Here is a 20,068-nt window from a genome sequence, read left to right as displayed (position 1 = left end):
TGCCATGCAACCTGCAAGTTTTTGAACTTGTTTAAGGTCCGTTGGCTTAGCCAATTGTGACAAAGCTCAGATTTTGGCTAGGTTTGCTTCGATTCCTCTATTGGAGACGATGAATCCCAGCAGTTTTCCAGCGGGGACGCCTGAGGGAGTCCTGGATTAGGGGGTCTCTGGACAGCCAGACTATCTCCATTGGTCGGACTGTTAGACTACGAAGATACAAGATTGAAGACTTCGTCTCGTGTCCGGATGGGACTCTACTTGGCGTGGAAGGCAAGCTAGGCGATATGGATATGGATATCTCCTCCTTTGTAACCGACCTTGTGTAACCCTAACCCTCTCCGGTGTCTATATAAACCGAAGGGTTTTAGTCTGTAGGACAACAACCATAACATACAATCATACCATAGGCTAGCTTCTAGGGTTTAACCTCTCTGATCTCGTGGTAGATCTACTCTTGTACTTCCCATATCATCAATATCAATCATGCAGGACGTAGGGTTTTACCTCCATCAAGAGGGCCCAAACCTGGGTAAAACATCGTGTCCCCTGCCTCCTATTACCATCCAGCCAAGACGCACAGTTCGGGACCCCCTACCCGAGATCCGCCGGTTTTGACACCGACATTGGTGCTTTCATTGAGAGTTCCTCTGTGTCGTCGCCGTTAGGCTTGATGGCTCCTACTATCATCGATAGAGATGCGGTCTAGGGTGAGACTTTTCTCCCCGGACAGATCTTCGTATTCGGCGGCTTTGCACTGCGGGCTAATTCGCTTGGCTATCCGGAGCAGATTGAAAGCTACGCCCCTGGCCATCAGGTCAGATTTGGAAGTTTGAACTACACGGCCGACATCCGCGGAGACTTGATCTTCGACGGATTCGAGCCACAGCCGGGCGCGCCGCACTGTCGCGATGGGTATGACCTAGCTCTGCCGCCGAACAGTACCCCAGAGGCTGCACCCGCATCAGCTCCGACCCTTAGCTCGGAGCCGACTGCGCCAGTCGAGGACAGGTGGTTAGACACCGCCTCAGGGGCTGCAGTCTCAACGGCGATCCAGCCGAACACCAGCCTAAACCTCTATGCAGCCCGTGACTCCAAGGTGTCGGACTCTTTTCCGGACTCCGAACCATCCGTGCCCCTGCCAATCGAATCCGATTGGGCGCTGATCATGGAATTCATCGCCGCGGATATCTTTCAGCACTCACCCTTCGGCGACATTCTGAATTCACTAAGGTCTCTCTCTTTGTCAGGAGAGCCCTGGCCGGATTATGGCCAACAGGATTGGGATGTGAATGACGAAGAAATTCGACGCCCACCCACCACCCACTTAATAGCCACTGTCGACGACTCAACCGACATGCTCGACTTCGACTCCGAAGACATCAACGGTATGGACGACGATGCGGGAGGCGAAGAGGAACCACTGCCCATAGAGCGCTGGATGACCACCTCATCATATGACGTATACATGGTGGACACACCAAAAGAAGACGACGACGAGGAACGGAAGGACGCACCGAAGGCTTGTTCCCTCGAGAAGCAGTCAAAGCGGCAGCGCAAATCCCGCCTCGGCAGAAATAACGATCATATAGACCCAGCGTTGGAGCAGGGCGAACCACTACCGGACCACGGCAATACGGAGAATCAAACCGAACAAACCAATTCTATCAAAGATAATAGTCCAGACGACATAATGCCAGACAAGCACCCGGAGCAGCAGAATGCCCGTCAAAGGCTTGTTGCCACCGCGAGGAGTCTGAAAAAGCAGAAGCAAAGGCTCAAGGCTGCGCAGGACACACTCCAAATAAGATGGAGCAAAGTACTCAACGCAGGAGCGAAGTACGGCGGCAATCGCCCCACCAAGAGCTACCCAAAGCGGATGTTGCTACCTGAATTCGATGAGGAGGCCTCAGACCTCCCACAACCAAAAATAAAAATGGCCACCTGGCCGGATAGACGACCTCATGGCCAACATAGAGCGGCAAACAATGCCACCCACAAGCCAATACGCGATCCACGTGAGGGCTCACACCAAAAGGACGGCGCAACCAGATCCATCTATGGACCTCGCAAGCGCGCCCCAGCATACGATGTAACACAACAAACATCTGAACAATGCAGTACACCCAGATACAGGGGTGCCGCACACCCCCTATGTTTCACCGGGGAGGTGCTGGACCATGAATTTCCAGAGGGATTCAAACCCGTAAACATAGAGGCATATGACGGAACAACAGACCCTGGGGTCTGGATTGAGGACTATATCCTCCATATCCATATGGCTTGAGGAGATGATCTCCACGCCATCAAGTACTTACCCCTCAAGATCAAAGGGCCAACTCGTCACTGGCTTAAAAGCCTCCCCGAAAACTCCATTGGAAGGTGGGAAGAGCTCGAAGACGCTTTTTTGGCAAATTTTCAACGGACTTATGTCCGACCTCCGGACGCGGATGATTTGAGTCATATAACTCAACAACCCGGAGAGTCAGCCCGAAAACTTTGGAACAGGTTTCTTACTAAAAAGAACCAAATTGTCCACTGTCTGGACGCTGAAGCCTTGGCAGCTTTTAAGCATAGCATCCGTGACGAATGGCTTGCCAGACACCTCGGCCAAGAAAAGCCGAGAACAATGGCAGCATTAACAAGCCTCATGACCTAGTTTTGCGCGGGTGAGGACAGCTGGCTAGCTAGATGCAGCACCAGCGACCCCAGTACATCTGAAGTTAGAGATGGAAACGGGAAATCATGGCACAACAGCAATAACAAATGCCGGAATAAAGAAGACAGCACGAAGAGCACGACAGTAAACGCCGGATTCAAAAGCTCTCGGCCAGGTCAGCAAAAGCCGCCCTCTAAAGGCGCCAGACACAAACTGTCCAGCCTAAACAAAATTCTTGACCAAATATGTCAGATCCATAGCACCCCTGGTAAACCCGCTAATCATACCCACAGAGAATGTTGGGTCTTCAAGCAGTCCGGCAAGCTCAACGCCGTACACAAGGGGGAGGACACACCAAGCGAAGACGAGGATGAGCCTCTCAAGCAAGACACTAGAGAACAAAAGAAATTTCCACCAGAAGTCAAAACGGTAAACGTGTTACACGTGATCAAGGGAAGAAACAAAACGGCACTCCCAGAAACATATGCCCAAGGGCCTATCACCGCGGAGTCCTACCACTGGTCGTCTCATCCGATCACTTTCGACCATCGAGATTACTCAGCAAGTATCCGGCGTGCAGGATGGGCTGCCCTGGTATTAGACCCAATAATTGACGGATACCACTTCACACGAGTCCAGCAGTCTAAACCTGATATACCAGGATACAATCCGCGAAATGGGGATAGACCCAACACAAATTTGCCAAAGCAATACTACCTTTAAAGTAGTAACGCCAGGCCCAGGGGCTCATTGCACGGGCTCCCTACTACTAAAGGTTATATTCGGCTTCCCCAATAACTTCCGTAGCAAACATTTAACCTTCCACATCGCTCCGTTCCAAAGTGGCTATCAAGCACTACTTGGACGCGAAGCTTTCGTTCGCTTTAATGCAATACCGCACTACGCTTCCCTCACACTCAAGATGCCCGGCCCACGTGGCATCATTACAGTGAACGGAAGTATTAAGCGATCTTTGCACGCCGAAGAGAGTGCAGCTGCCTTGGCAGCCGCACACTAAAAATGGCCTGACCAACTAATGCATTTAACAGGTCGTCAAGACCTCGGACACGGTTAGACGAGTCCGGTGCAGCTATATGTAATTCATACCGAATCAATGGTCACACCCCTATTGCAAATACAAGGGGCTCAACGCGCGCAGACAAGTGGCAATTTTTACTCATCTTGAATTATACATGATTCGTTTAAAAACTATCTTTTTGCACGACAACTTTTTCACCTAAGTTCCTCTCTTTTACAGATGATCATCGTGCTACACCCGTCCAGGATACGGCACAACGGAGACACAGGCGCAGATGTGCAGCAGGGACCCGCTCCAAGGATTCTTTTTAGATTAAGACCCTGCGTAAACCTTTTTTACTGTCTCTTGTTGATACATATCCACCGAATTCTCAGCACAATTGAGAAGGATGCTGACGTCTTGGCATGTGGCCACGTCAGAATAACGCATGTACCTGGACACAAGGGGCTTCTTACAAAGGGCACTATTTAAGCCTGGTTTATACCATAAAGACCGAATACCTTAGGGAGTGTTTGGCGTCGCGAGTTTGGCCTTATATGCATCAGCTCCGAATCATTGTCTTTGGTCAAATGTTGGGTTTGCCGGGCTCCTGTGTTTTGGAGCCTTACGTTCCGCTTTATCGGCTAAGGTAGCACCAGGAGAACTACTGCGATTGTGCCCTGGTTCATTCGGACGAGCACCTCAGTAGAGAAAGCCGAAAATTGACTGTCAACCACTCGATGACCTATCGGAATGTTAGAATTCCTCCGCCTTAACGAAGGGCCATTTTCCGGCCAGGCATGTACGCACCCCGCAATCGGGAGAGTGCGGAGCCACCAGGGGCTATCTAGTAGCCCCACTATCAAACTCCTATGGCTAAGTGAAAGTGTTAAAGCATTATAGTCCGGTTGCCTCATTCGCTACGCTATCACCTCCTTAATAGGACCAAGACGTTGGGTTTAGTGTGAACACACGTTTTTCGCGAGCACCTCCGCATTATATGCATGGGGGTTGAAGCCAACGGCTGCAATCTTTCAGGTTATACACATGTATACATAAACGGTCGCACATGAGGCATCATACTACTTTCAGGCAAAAGTATAAACATGGCCTTATAAAACTTCATAAAAGCATTGTGTTTACAATGAGAATACATATCACTCAAACATAATATTCTTCGAGCACTGGGCCTCTATCAAACGAGCACCCTCGAGAACCTCCTCGAAATAGTGCTCGGCAGCCACTCGGCCTATGGCCGAACCCTGCGCTGGAACAGTGGTAGCGTCCATCTCCGCCCAGTATGCTTTAAAACGGGCAAGGGCCATCCGCGAGCCTTCTATGCACACCGACCTCTTCTCGCATTAATGTGCGGCACCGCACCAAGGCACTGCCGCACTAAGCTGAAATAGCTGTTCGGCTTTGGCTTTTCCGGCCATAGCTGATCCACAACAGACCTCATGGCGAGTCGGGACAACCTATTCAGTTCGGCCCAATCGGCTAGCTGGTCAGTCAATGAAAGCGGACGCTCTGGAACATTGAATTGCGACCAGAACAGCTTGTCCACTTCATGATCTGTCTGACCTTGGAAGTACTTGGCAGCATCAGCAGCACTTGCCGCCAAATCCATATACGCATCTGCCGAACTCCATAGCCGATCCAGAGGGGCATACCGTGGATCTCCGAACTTCCTCCGTAATATGAAGGGTTTCCCAGCCGCAATATACCAGGCTTCCCGCAGCTCCTCCTTCTTTGCTCTCGTAGCAGAACGGGTGTCTTTGTCCGCCGCCGTGGCCATCTCAAGGTTCGTTGCCTTCGCTCAGTTTTCTTTTTCAAGGACCCGGCAACGGTCGGTAGTGTCTTTTAATTCTACGGCCATCTTGGCCATCTTATCTTGGCTCTCGCAATGTGCGGCCTTCTCGGCTTTCAACTCTTCGGCCGCCTTCAAAGCAGCGGCATTACTAATCCTCGCTTGTTCCTTGGCTCGGGCAAGTTCTGCCCGCAAGGTTTCCACGGTGGCAGCTCCATCTGCAGTCACAACATATTAAAGATACTGGCATCATGGTGCTCTTACTATGTGGCGTTCACCAGATAATAACTGAGGGAGCCCTGGATTAGGGGGTGTTCGGATAGCTGGACTATACCTTCAGCCGGACTCCTGGACTATGAAGATATAAGATTGAAGACTTCGTCCCGTGTCCGGAAGGGACTTTCCTTGGCATGGAAGGCAAGCTTGGCGATACGGATATGCAGATCTCCTACCATTGTAACCGACTTTGTGTAACCCTAACCCTCTCCGATGTCTATATAAACCGGAGGGTTTTAGTCCGTAGGACAACATAGACAACAACAATCATACCATAGGCTAGCTTCTAGGGTTTAGCCTCTCTGATCTCGTGGTAGATCTACTCTTGTACTACCCATATCATCAATATTAATCAAGCAGGACGTAGGGTTTTACCTCCATCGAGAGGGCCCGAACCTGGGTAAAACTTCGTGTCCCTTGCCTCCTGTTACCATCCAGCCTAGACGCACAGTTTGGGACCCCCTACCCGAGATCCGCCGGTTTTGACATCGACATCGGTGCTTTCATTGAGAGTTCCTCTGTGTCGTCGCCGTCAGGCTCGATGGCTCCTACGATCATCAATAGCGATGCAGTCCAGGGTGAGACCTTCCTCCCCGGACAGATCTTCGTCTTCGGTGGCTTCGCACTGCGGGCCAATTCACTTGGCCGTCTGGAGCAGATCGAAAGCTACGCCCCTGGCTGTCAGGTCAGATTTGGAAGTTTAAACTACACAGCTGACATCCGCGGGGACTTGATCTTCGACGGATTCGAGCCACTGCCGAGCGCGCCGCACTGTCTCGACGAGCATGATCTAGCTCTGCCGCCGAACAGTGCCCTGGAGGCCGCACCCGCATCGGCTTCGACCCTTAATTCAGAGCCAATTGCACCGATCGAGGATGGGCGGTTGGACGCCGCCTCGGGGGCTGCGATCCCAACGGAGATTGAGCCGAACACCAGCCCCGCACTCCGCAAGACTCGTGACTCCAAGGAGCCGGACTCCTCTCCGGACTCCCAACCTTCCGCGCCCCTGCCGATCGAATCCGATTGGGCGCCGACCATGGAGTTTACTGCCGCGGACATCTTTCAGCACTCGCCTTTTGGCGATATTCTGAAGACACTGGAGTCTCTCTCTTTATCAGGAGAGCCCTGGCTGGACTACGGTCAGCAAGGTTGGGGTACGGACGATGAAGAAATTCAAAGCCCACCCACCACCCACTTTGTAGCCACTGTCGACGATTTAACCGACATGCTCGACTTCGACTCCGAAGACATCGACGGTATGGACGCCGATGAAGGAGATGATGAAGAACCAGCGCCTACTAGGCCCTGGAAAGCCACCTCATCATATGACATATACATGGTGGACACCCCAAAAGAAGGAGATGGCGATGGAACAGCGGAGGATGATCCCTCCAAGAAACAGCCTAAGCGCCGGCGTCAGCGGCGCCGCTCAAAATCCCGCCAAAACAAATACGGTGATTCCAGCACGGGAGATAATAATACTCCGGAAAGTGTCGAGGAAAACCCCCTCCAGCAAGATTTGGCGCAGGAGGACAGAGAAACCAGCCCTCATGAGAGAGCGGCAGACAGAGAGGTCGAGGACGATAATTATATGCCTCCCACCGAAGACGAGGCAAGCCTCGACGACGACGAATTCGTCGTGCCAGAGGATCCCGTCGAGCAAGAGCGTTTTCAACGCAGGCTTATGGCCACGGCAAGAAGCCTCAAGAAAAACCAGCAACAGCTTAGAGCTGATCAAGATTTGCTAGTCGACAGATGGACTGAAGTCCTTGTGGCCGAAGAGCATAAACTCGAACGCCCCTCCAAGAGCTACCCAAAGCGCAGGTTGCTACCCCGACTAGAGGAGGAAGCACTTAAACCTGCATCACCTACACTCGATACGGCCACCTCGTGGCCGCGACAGAGAGGCCTCTCGGCCCTCCACTCAAGCCGCACCCCGTACCAAGGCACGGGAAAATGCGCCGGACCTGCGAGATATGTTGGAGGACAAGGCAAGGCAAACAAGATCGATCTACGGATCGCGTGGGCGCCCCACGACTCGAAACGGTAACCGTCACACCGGTCACAAATTCGGCAGGGCCGAACACAGTAGACAAAGCTCATTGGAGCTACGTCGTGATATAGCCCAGTACAGAGGCGCCGCACACCCACTATGCTTCACAGACGAAATAATGGATCATCAAATCCCCGAGGGTTTCAAACCCGTAAACATCGAATCATATGACGGCACAACAGATCCTGCGGTATGGATCGAGGATTATCTCCTTCATATCCACATGGCCCGCGGAGATTATTTCCACGCCATCAAATACCTCCCACTCAAGCTTAAAGGACCAGCTTGGCATTGGCTTAACAGCTTGCCAACAGGATCAATCAGTTGTTGGGAGGACCTGGAAGCTGCATTCCTCGACAATTTCTAGGGCACTTATGTGCGACGCCCAGACGCCGATGACCTAAGTCACGGAAAACAGTGGCAGGTCGCGTCACAACAAGCAGAAGTGCCGCATTAACAACGACAATGCTGAGGATACGGCAGTTAATGCCGGATTCAGAGGCTCTAAATCCGGTCAGCGGAAAAAGCCATTCAAAAGGAATCCTAGGGGCCAGTCCAGTTTGGACCAAATACTCGACCGCTTGTGCCAAATACATGGCACCCCCGAAAAGCCGGCCAATCACACCAACAGGGATTGTTGGGTGTTCAAGCAGGCATGCAAGTTAAATGCCGAGCAAGAAGACAAGGGGCTGCATAGCGATGACGACGAGGAGCCCCGGCCACCGAACAACAATGGACAGAAGGGTTTTCCCCCACAAGTGCGGACGGTGAACATGATATACGCAACCCACGTCCCCAAAAGGGAGCGGAAGCACGCGTTAAGGGACGTATACGCGGTAGAGCCAGTCGCCCCAAAGTTCAACCCATGGTCCTCCTGCCCGATCACCTTTGATCAAAGGGACCATCCCACTAGCATCTGTCATGGCGGATTTGCCGCATTGGTTCTAGACCCAATTATTGACGGATTTCATCTCACTAGAGTCCTTATGGACGGCGGCAGCAGCCTGAACCTGCTTTACCAGGATACAGTGTGGAAAATGGGCATAGATCCCTCGAGGATTAAGCCCACCAAAACGAACTTTAAAGGCGTAATACCAGGTGTAGAGGCCAACTGCACAGGCTCAGTCACACTTGAAGTGGTCTTCGGATCTCCGGATAATTTCCGAAGCGAGGAGTTAATCTTCGACATAGTCCCATTCCGCAGTGGCTATCACGCACTGCTTGAACGAACCGCATTCGCCAAGTTCGATGCAGTACCACACTACGCATACCTTGAGCTCAAGATGCCAGGCCCTCGAGGAGTAATTACGGTCAATGGAAACACCGAACGCTCCCTCCGAACGGAGGAGCACACGGCGGCCCTTGCAGCGGAAGTACAAAGCAGCCTCTCTAGGCAGTTCTCCAGTCCGGCCATTAATCGTCTGGACACCATCAAGCGCGCCCGGGGTAACCTACAACAAGACCGCCTGGCACGTTCCGAGAAGGCGTAGCAATGCGGCCCCAACCCTAGCCCTCGCAAAAAGGCAACACCAGTACTTCGCGTACATAACTACGCTCTAGAAATACCATGGGTACAGGGGGAGGGGCACCATCACGGCACACCCGAAACACGGCTTAAACCGAACCAGGGGCTGCCGATTTTTTAATTTTCTCTTAATTTCAGGACTCCACTCTTCGGAAGGCCTGTTCGGCTGTTCAATTGCCGCACAAACGATGCAAGAACCAGGGAAGCAGACAAGCCATGCCGCATTACGGAACTCCCAGGTGGTCTCTATCACGAGCACTATACCTGTTTCGCATACCATTCCGCAGCCTGCCCCTGGAACGGACATGTTAAAATAGTCCAACCTTTTGCTTATCACATTATTTGTATCGTTCTGCTTTGATCGCAGCCCTTTTTTAATAAACAATGCATAGTTTTTGTCTATTTTTGCATTACTTTTTTTACAAATATATGTTCCTTAACGACATGTTGCACCCGTACACGTTGGTACGGCCAAAATACGCCAGGGGCTTCAGTACCCCTCAACACGGTGTGAAAAATCCGAACACTTTAACAAGTGCAGCACCCCGAACTTATAGCATTATATGCATCAGCTCCGAATCATGTCTTGGGTCAATAGTTGGGTTTGCCCGGCTCCTATGTTTTGGTGCCTTACGTTCCGCTATATTGTCTAAGGTAGCACTACGAGAACCACGACGATTGTGCCCCAGTTGAGCTGGGTGGAGCACCTCAGTCGAGAAAGCTAAAACTGACTGTCATGATGAAGCGAGAGCTGGTCGTTGTTTGAGAGGTTTTTTCGAGTCCTTAAAGACTTATGCCGCTTAGAGCGAGGAGTCGGCTCTGTCCGACCAAGGCGTGGATAGCGCCCCGAACTCGGTCTTCCGAATACCAGGGGCTTCGCCGAAATTTAAAATTATAGAATTCTATGGCTAAGTGAGAGTGTTCACGCATTATAGTCCGATTGCCTTGTTCGTTGGGCTGAGCGCCTCCCTCGAAGGACCCAAACATGGGAAAAAGAGCGCTTAGGTTTATCCCCGAACACCCCAGCACTAGCGGCACGGGGGCAGAAGCCGACGACTCGCCATCTCTTAGAATTGATAAACAGCCGCACATAAGGTAATATTTTAAATTCCAACAGCATTGCTTAGCGCATATGAACAAGTTTTCAGCGCACAGGACAAAACGAGCGAGTTTTACTCAAAAAATACATCCTTAGAATATTCATCCGCCACAAGGCAGTCACCATTCAGAACATCCTTATAGTAATTCTCAGGCTTGCGATGCTCTTTCCCCGGCGGTGGCCCGTCCTTCACAAGCTTCTCAGCATCCAGCTTGCCCCAGTGCACCTTAGCACGGGCAAGGGCCCTACTGGCACCTTCAACGCAGACTGAGCGCTTGATGACTTCGAGCCTCGGACAGGCCCCACCAGCCGCCGCACCAGCCCAAAATAGCTCCCAGGCGGAGCCTCTCCAGGCCACAGCCGAACTATGAGGCCCTTCATGGCCTGTTCGGCCGCCTTGTGGAGCTCGACCAGTTGCTTCAGCTGGTCGCTCAGGGGCACGGGGTGTCCGGCCTCAACGTATTGAGACCATAACACCTTCTTTGTCGAGCTGCCCTCCTCGGCTCGATAGAATGCGGCGGCATCGGACACACTCCGGGGAAGATCTACGAACGCTCCTGGAGAGCTCCGGATTCGGGTAAGTAACAAGTAACTTACATTTATGTGTTTGCTTTGCATAAAGAATGCCTTACCCGCCGCTATCTTCTTCACCTCATCCAACTCCTGGAGGGTCTTCTGGGATTCGGCCTTGCCAGACTTGGCATTTTCAATAGCCGCCGCGAGCTTGGACGCTCGCGTCTTTGAGTCAAGCTCCAAACTCTCATGCTTTTTCATGAGAGCCTGGAGCTCTTGCCGCACCTTGCCAACCTGGGCCTCATACTTCTCCCGCTCGGTGCGCTCCGCGGCCGCCCTCTTCTCGGCCTCGAGCAGCGCTTGCTTAAGGGTCACCACCTCAGACGTGGCCCCTACAATAGCCACGATAATCCTGTCATTTTTTGCAATTGCACCTTTTTATATATATATTTAAAGAAGGTATTTATTACCTTCATTGTCCTCGAGCTGCTTCTTGGCACGCCCGAGCTCTTGCTCGGACCGCTCGAGGTTCTGCTTTAGCGCGTCCTCTTCCGCAGTCAGTGCGGCGGACGCAAGCAGAGAAGCCTGCATACACCTATTGACTCCTTTTTGTTAGACTCCTGTGAATTTTATTTGATCCTCTATTCGGCTTTTCTCCCCGAACGCCAAACAGAGCATCAGGGGGTACTGTCTATGCGGTAATATCATTTACACATTCTTTACTTACCTCAAAGCCTGTTAAAAGGCTAGTACAAGCTTCAGTCAGTCCGCTCTTGGCAGACTGAACCTTCTGGACCACCGCACTCATAATGGTGCGGTACTCCTTGTCGATGGAGGCGCCTTGGAGCGCCTCCAACAGATTGTCCGGTGCCTCCGGTTGGACGGGGGTCACCGGCACGGTGGGATTGCTCCTCTTGGCCCTTTTCCTAGTAGTGTGGAAGGAGTTCCCCCGCCGGACTCTGGAACCTTTGAAGGTTCCGGAGCGGTGTCCGGCCTAGAGCCGGACTTGGAGCCCTAGGGGGTTTTGTACCCTTTACTCCTGGAGTCCGGGAGGTCGCCTTGTGGCGCCTCCAGGACCACCTCCTCCCGGCTTGGAACCTGTTGAGACAACACTTCGGCATCGTCCGTAGGGCGGGGGGAGGAAGCCGTCGGAAGCGAATTCACATCCGACGAGTCCAGTGAACCGCTCGACGATGCGTTGAGCCGGTCTTTGGGTGGGATGCATAATCATATTCGACATAAGGGAAAGTTGTGCAATAAAGGAATACTATGAATTACTCTGGTATCCGGATACTTACGATTTCGCCAGCGGCTTGGCCCTGAGCGGCCACTCTTCTCCGCCGTCGTCGGCGTCGGTGGAGTAGTCCTGGGGAAGGGTTCTCCCCTTCTTAGACCCTGCGGCCTCCCAGAGAGGGCGGCCTTCCTTTTCTTCTCTCCTCCCGCTGGAGGGGGAGAGGTCTCTTCTTCTTCCTCCTCGTCTTCACGGGAGGAATGCGCCTCGGAGCCGTCAGGTGATGAACCCGACACCTCCTTGCGCCGGGCACTCTTTCGAGTCCCCGTGGCCTTCTTCGTGGCCTTCTTCTCCGGCACCACATAGGTTGCCGGAACCAGCAGCTTCGCCAAGTGGGCATCGGTTGGGTCTTCGGGCAAGGGAGCCGGACAGTCGATCTGTCCGGACTTCACCTTCCAACTCTGTCAAGGGTAAGGGAGCTTAGATCCCACATTGAGTTAAACTATGGAAAACTAATATCCTGTAAAAGGTACAAACAACTTACCGCGGTAGTGTGACGCTGCGTGCTGAATCCGCGATCCTCGGTGGCGGATGCGGGAGCCTCGGCGCCCTTGAAAAGCACCTTCCAGGCATCTCCGTACGTGGTGTCGAAGAGCCTGTTCAGAGTTCGGTGCTGCGTCGGGTTGAACTCCCACAGATTGAAGGCCCGTTGTTGACACGGGAGGATCAGGCGGATGAGCATAACCTGGACTACGTTGACAAGCTTGACCTTCTTGTACACCAGGGCTTGGATGCATGTTTGCAGTCCAGCCACCTCTCCTTTGTTGCCCCACGACAGGCCCGTCTCTTTCTAGGACGTGAGCCGCGTTGGGGGTCCGGACCGGAACTCGGGGGCTGCGACCCACTCAGGGTCGCACGCCTCGGTGACGTAAAACCACCCTGATTGCCACCCCTTCAGGGTCTCCACAAAGGAGCCCTCGGGCCATAAGACATTGGGCATCTTGCCCACCATGGCGGCTCCGCACTCCGCCTGGTTGCCGCGCACCACCTTCGGCTTGACGTTGAAAGTCTTGAGCCATAGGCCGAAATGGGGGCGGATGTAGAGGAAAGCCTCGCACACGACGATAAACGCTGAGATGTTGAGGATGAAGTTCGGGGCCAGATCATGGAAATCCAGGCCATAGTAGAACATGAGTCCCCGGACGAATGGGTGGATCGGAAAGCCCAGTCCGCGGAGGAAGTGGGGAAGGAACACTACCCTCTCATGGGGCCTTGGGGTGGGGAGGATCTGCCCCTTTTCGGGAAGCCGGTACGCGATGTCGTTAGACAAGTATCCGTCCTTCCTCAGTTTTTTGATGTGTCCCTCCGTGACTGAGGAGACCATCCACTTGCCTCCCGCTCCGGACATGGCTGGAGAAGGTTGAGGTGGGGAGTGCGGCTTGGGCGCTGGAGCTCGAGTGTGCGAGAATGGATAAGCAAGGGAGGAAGAAGGCGTAGGTGAAAAGGTGGATCCTTATCCCCTTATATGGGTGGACGCAACTGTGTGTCCCCACCATCCTGGTAAAACTCGCTTATCTCCAAGCGCCGTAATCAATGGCATCATTGGGTTACCCACGCCCGTATTGATGAGAATCCCGGAATAAGGGGACACGATCTCTGCTTTAACAAGACATGCCAAGGAAACCGCCTCGCATGACGCGCTGAGATGGGATAATAAAACGACTCGAATAAAGCCTTGGTCGTGGTGTGTCGCACTACGGAATACATCAGCAGATTAGATTTGTGTAAATATTATTCTCTCTATGGCAATATGTGGAAACTTATTTTGCAGAGCCGGACACTATCTTGGTGTTCAAAATCTTCTATGAAGTACTTGGAGGAGGAACCCGCCTTGCAATGCTGAAGACAATCTGCGTGCCGGACTCGTCGTCGTTGAAGCCTGGTTCAGGGGCTACTGAGGGAGTCCTGGATTAGGGGGTGTTCGAATAGCCGGACTATACCTTCAGCCGGACTCCTGGACTATGTAGATATAAGATTGAAGACTTTGTCCCGTGTCCGGAAGGGACTTTCCTTGGCGTGGAAGGCAAGCTTTGCGATAGGGATATGCAGATCTCCTACCATTGTAACCGACTTTGTGTAACCCTAGCCCTCTCTGGTGTCTATATAAACCGGAGGGTTTTAGTCCGTAGGACAACATAGACAACAACATCATCCCATAGGCTAGCTTCTAGGGTTTAGCCTCTCTGATCTCGTGGTAGATCTACTGTTGTACTACCCATATCATCAATATTAATCAAGCAGGACGTAGGGTTTTACCTCCATCGAGAGGGCCCGAACCTGGGTAAAACTTCGTGTCCCTTGCCTCCTGTTACCATCCGGCCTAGACGCACAGTTCGGGACCCCCTACCCGAGATCCGCCGGTTTTGACACCGACATTACTAATCCTCGCTTGTTCCTTGGCTCGGGCAAGTTCTGCCCGCAAGGTTTCCACGGTGGCAGCTCCATCTGCAGTCACAACATATTAAAGATACTGGCAACATGCTGCTCTTACTATGTGGCGTTCACCAGATAATAACACTTACCCTGTGCCTCATCAATCCTCTTGTTAACAAGCTCAATGTCGGCGTCTGCCCCATCCAGTTGCCATTTTAATTTGGCAAGCTCACTAGTCCGGCTAGCCACCGGAGCTTCCACCACCTGCACATAGGGGCAGTCTAGTTATTGCCTGGGAATATGATCCTCTGTTCACCACCGTTCTCGACGACAACCAGAGTCTCAGGGGCTACTATCTACACAGGGCACACCTAACATGTGTAGTACTATCACATATTATCTCACGTACCTCAAAGCCTGTCAGTAGACTCATAAAGGCTTCATGTAATCCGCTTTCGGCGGACGAGATTCTCTCCATCACCGTACCCATCAGCATACGGTGTTCTTCTGAGATGGCCGCTCGCCCCACCAACTCCCTCAGAACGTCCGACCGCACACTAGACGGTGCTGGACTCTTTTGTCTGCTCTCTTCGGGAGCCGGACGCTGAGGACTTTGGGGGTCTATGGGATTATCTTCTGGCCTCACCGGATCCGGAGAGGCCCTCTGTGACGACACTTCGGGGTCGCCCGCTTCTTGAGCGGAGGAGTCCGGGGGAGGCGTTTCGCTCTCCATCATCTCTGGAAGAAGATCCCCCGAACACGAGCTCAGCTGAGAGGGGCTAAGGCCCGAACTGCAAGATATATGCGGTGGTTATTTTCTCAGAAAAAAAGATAGCATACCTTTACTATTAAAGTATTTTGGATCACTTACGACTCGTTGGAGGGCTGATCCCCCCGCGGACTTTGTGCGGCAAAAGCACCCCCCGAGGCAGGACCCTCTGTGGGAGACTTCTTCTCCCGTTTGGAGGCTCCAGCTTCCGGATCCTCGGAAGCAGTCCTTCTTCCTTCGAGGAGACGCTCATTCCCTCGGTTGGAACGGGCAGTGATGGGGACCCGCGTCCGCCCGTATTATCCCCCCCGGTATCTTCCTTCGAGGGCTCCGGGCAAGGAGCGACCTCGAGCATCTTTTCCAATACCGGATTTTCCAAACCCTCAGGGAGGGGAGCCAAACACCGAATCATCTTCGCCTTTGTTAGCTAGTCCTGGTCAAAAAGCAAACTCTCAGAAATAACTTCGTGACAAGTAAAATACGGTGTGTTCGGCCAAAGGATTTCTTACTTGTTCGGCGGCAAGGTTACTACTCAGGCCCACGTCCTCGGTGATATCCGGACACTCTACTTGAGCTCTGAAGAATGACTTGTACATCTCCTCGTGCGTCAGGCCGAGGAAACTTTGAATGGCATGCGGTCCCTCTGGGTTGAACTCCCACAAGCGAAGGGGCCGGCGTTTGCAAGGCTGGACTTGACGAACCAGCATAACTTGTATTACCATAACCAAATTAAAATCTCCCTCGAAGAGATCTCGGATGCGTCCTTGCAGTATAGGCACGTCCTTGGCTGGACCCCAGCTCAGACCTCTGCTAATCCATGACATCAGTTGTGGTGGGGGGCCCGAGCGGAAAGCGGGGGCAGCCGCCCACTTGGCACTTCTGGGAGCTATGACGTAAAACCACTCCCGTTGCCATAATTCGGACACCTCTGAAAAGGAACCTTTCGGCCATGGGGCTCCTGCCATCTTGCCTATTGATGCACCTCCGCACGCTGCATGTTGCCCCTCGATCATCTTCGGCTTTACTTCAAAGGTCTTGAGCCACAGGCCGAAGTGAGGGGTAACGCGGAGGAAGGCCTCACACACGACAATAAATGTCGAGATGTGGAGAAAGGAGTCTGGAGCTAGATCGTGGAAATCTAGCCCGTAATAGAACATCAAACCCCTGACGAAGGGATCCATAGTGAGGCCTAGACCTCGGAGGAAGTGGGAGACGAACACAACATTCTCGTTGGGTTCGGGAGTAGGGACGATCTGCCCTCGAGCAGGCAGCCGATGCGAAACCTCGGCGGTCAGGTATCTGGCCTCCCTCAACTTCTTAATGTCCTCTTCCATAACGGAGGAGGGCATCCATTGGCCTTGAAGGCTGGATCCGGACATGATTGAAGATTCGGAGCACCTAACCTGGGCTTTGGGTGTTAGAACTCGAGGCGGGGGAAGGGTTCGATTGAGCACGAGAGGGAAAAAGTGAAAACCTTGTCCCTTTATAAAGAGGGTGAATATCAAGCGTCCTCTCCGTAGCCGTTTAGGACTTGCCTATAATCTAGGAGTCCTAGACACGGTTGGGTTACCCACGACTGCATTAATGAGAATCCCGTAATTGGGGGAACACGATCTCTGCTTTAACAAGACGTGTCAAGAAACCGCCTCGCGTTATGTGTGGAGCTGGTTAAAAGAAACGGTTCGAATAATCACCGGGCCATGACGTAATGTCATGCTGCCAAGACAAGCCAGCAAATTAGATTTTCAAAAATATTATTCTCTCTACGGTGGTACATGGAACTTATTTTGCAGGGTCGGACACTATCCTCGTTTTCAAGTTCTTCTATGATGTATTCGGAGTAGGAACCCGCCTTGCAATGCCGAAGACAATATTGCGGGCCGGACTCATCATCATTGAAGCCTGGTTCAGGGGCTACTAAGGGAGTCCTGGATTAGGGGGTCTCCGGATAGCCGGACTATCTCCATTGGCCGGACTGTTAGACTATGAAGATACAAGATTGAAGACTTCGTCTCGTGTCCGGATGGGACTCTACTTGGCGTGGAAGGCAAGCTAGGCGATACGGATATGGATATCTCCTCCTTTGTAACCGACCTTGTGTAACCCTAACCCTCTCCGGTGTCTATATAAACCGAAGGGTTTTAGTCCGTAGGACAACAACCATAACATACAATCATACCATAGGCTAGCTTCTAGGGTTTAGCCTCTCTGATCTCGTGGTAGATCTACTCTTGTACTACCCATATCATCAATATCAACCAAGCAGGACGTAGGGTTTTACCTCCATCAAGAGGGCCCGAACCTGGGTAAAACATCGTTTCCCCTGCCTCCTGTTACCATCTAGCCTAGACGCACAGTTCGGGACCCCCTACCCGAGATCCACCGGTTTTGACACCGACAACGCCGAAGACACACTTTTCCGGGTTAAGCTTGATGTCATACGCCCTGAGGTTGTCGAAGGTAAGACGTAAGTCGTCTATTAGCGTTTCCACGTGCCTGGTTTTGATGACGATGTCATCAATGTAAGCTTCTACTGTTTTGCCAATATGTTTCTCCAGGCATTTTTGAATCATACGTTGATATGTGGCGCCGGCGTTCTTGAGCCCAAAGGTCATGGTATTGAAGCAGAATGGCCCGTATGGGGTAATGAATGCTGTTGTAGCTTGATCAGATTCCTTCATTTTGATTTGATGGTATCCGGAGTATGCATCGAGGAAACACAGTGAGTCGTGTCCTGCAGTGGCGTCAATGATTTGGTCAATGCGGGGGAGGGGAAGGGATCCTTAGGGCAGGCTTTGTTGAGGTCTTTGAAATCGACACACAGGCGCCAGGATTTGTCCTTCTTTGATACCATCACCAGGTTTGCCAGCCAGTACGGATGTTTAATTTCTCTAATGAATCCGTCCTCGATGAGTTTGACCAGCTCTTCCCCCATGGCTTGTCGCTTGGGTTCAGAAAAGCGCCGCAGTGTTTGCTTAACCGGTTTAAACCCCTTTAATATATTGAGGCTATGTTCGGCCAGCTTGCGTGGGATCCCCGGCATGTCCGAAGGGTGCCAGGCAGATATGTCCCAGTTTTGGCGTAGGAATTCTTGTAGTGCGCGTCAACTGTTGGGTTCAGTTGAGCTTCGATGGATGCTGTCTTCTTGGGGTCCGCCGGGTGGACCTGGAATTTGACTATTTCTTCTGCCGGTTTGAACGAGGTGGATTTGGGGCGTTTGTCGAGGATCACGTCGTCCCTGTCCACTGTGGAGCATAGTGCGGTTAATTCTTCGGCCGCGAGGGCCTCGGATAGCGCCTCTAGGGCTAAGGATGCGGTTTTGTTTTCAGCGCGGAGTGCTATGTGTCTGGATCACTGACGGGAGTGATTATACCGTTTGGTCCGGGCATTTTGAGCTTCATATATCCGTAGTGAGGTATAGCTTGGAAGCGTGTAAAAGCATCCCGCCCCAATAGGGCGTGATATCCGCTGCTGAAAGGGGCCACTTGGAAGGTTATTTCTTCGGATCGATAGTTCTCCAGTGATCCGAATACCATGTCAAGTGTGATATTGCCCGCGCACCGCGCTTCCCGACTAGGAATAATTCCCTGGAAGGTTGTGTTACTTTTTTTGATGCGGTTCCTGTCTATTTCCATTTTATGGAGTGTGTCCTCATAAATGAGATTTAGTCCGCTGCCGCCGTCCATGAGGACCTTGGTGAGTCAAAACCCATCCACAATGGGGCCGAGGACTAACGCGGTTAGTGCTCGTGTTGTTCTATACTTTGGTTCATCGCCGGCGTTGAATGTTATAGCCGTGTCATTCCATGGGTTTATTACAACGATTTGGCAGACTTTGTTGAGCTCGCGAAGTGCCCTTTTGCGCTTGTTATTTGAAGCGAATGTCTCGAAGACTGTCAATACTCTTGGGTCGTCTTCTTCTGGGGGGTGTTGTTCTGGGGCGTCCTTGATAAGGATGTCGTCGCCGCTCTTGGCTACCTGTTGTAGTATCCAACATGCTCTAAGGTTGTGGGTTGCCATGGTATCTATAGTTGTATGTATTGCATGGGCCATCGAGCCACCCTTCCAGAACAGTGCCTTGCCGAATAGTGGCTTTGTGTTTTTAGACTGTTAGATTGGGCGTGCCACGAGGGTACGCCCTTTTCGCCTGTAGGGGAAGTTGGGTTGGGACTGGTGGTTCCCAGCGAGCTGCCCGAGTTTCCCAGGCGCTTTCCATCGCGCTTGGATTGTGTCTCGGAGGTTTTATTCACATCTGGCTCTTCTTTGTCATTGCCAGATCCTTTAGGTGTGTCAACCATGTACACGTCATACGAAGAGGTAGCCATCCAACGTCCAGTGAATGGCGGGTCTTGGCCTTGCTCCTTGTCGACATCGTCATCCATACTGTCGATGTCTTCGGAGCCATAGTCAAGCACGTCGATTAAGTCATCGACGGTGGCTATGAAGTGGGTGGCGGGTGGGAAGCAAGATTCCTCATCATCCGTCTCTAGCTCGAACCGGACATAGTTCGGCTGTGAGTCCTTCTCCAGGGAAAAATTCTTTAAAGATTTTAGCATGTCACCCAAAGGTGAGTGTTGGAAAACGTCAGCGGCGCTGAACTCGAAGATCGATAACCGATCTAGCTCGGTGTCCACGGGCATACACAATTCGGAATTTATAACTGGAGACGAGTCCGAAGTTCCATTAAAG

The sequence above is a fragment of the Triticum urartu genome, chromosome 3, assembly GCF_003073215.2.
Source record: "Triticum urartu cultivar G1812 chromosome 3, Tu2.1, whole genome shotgun sequence".
NCBI classification, from domain to species: domain Eukaryota; kingdom Viridiplantae; phylum Streptophyta; class Magnoliopsida; order Poales; family Poaceae; genus Triticum; species Triticum urartu.
Note: the sequence above shows the minus strand (reverse complement) of the source record.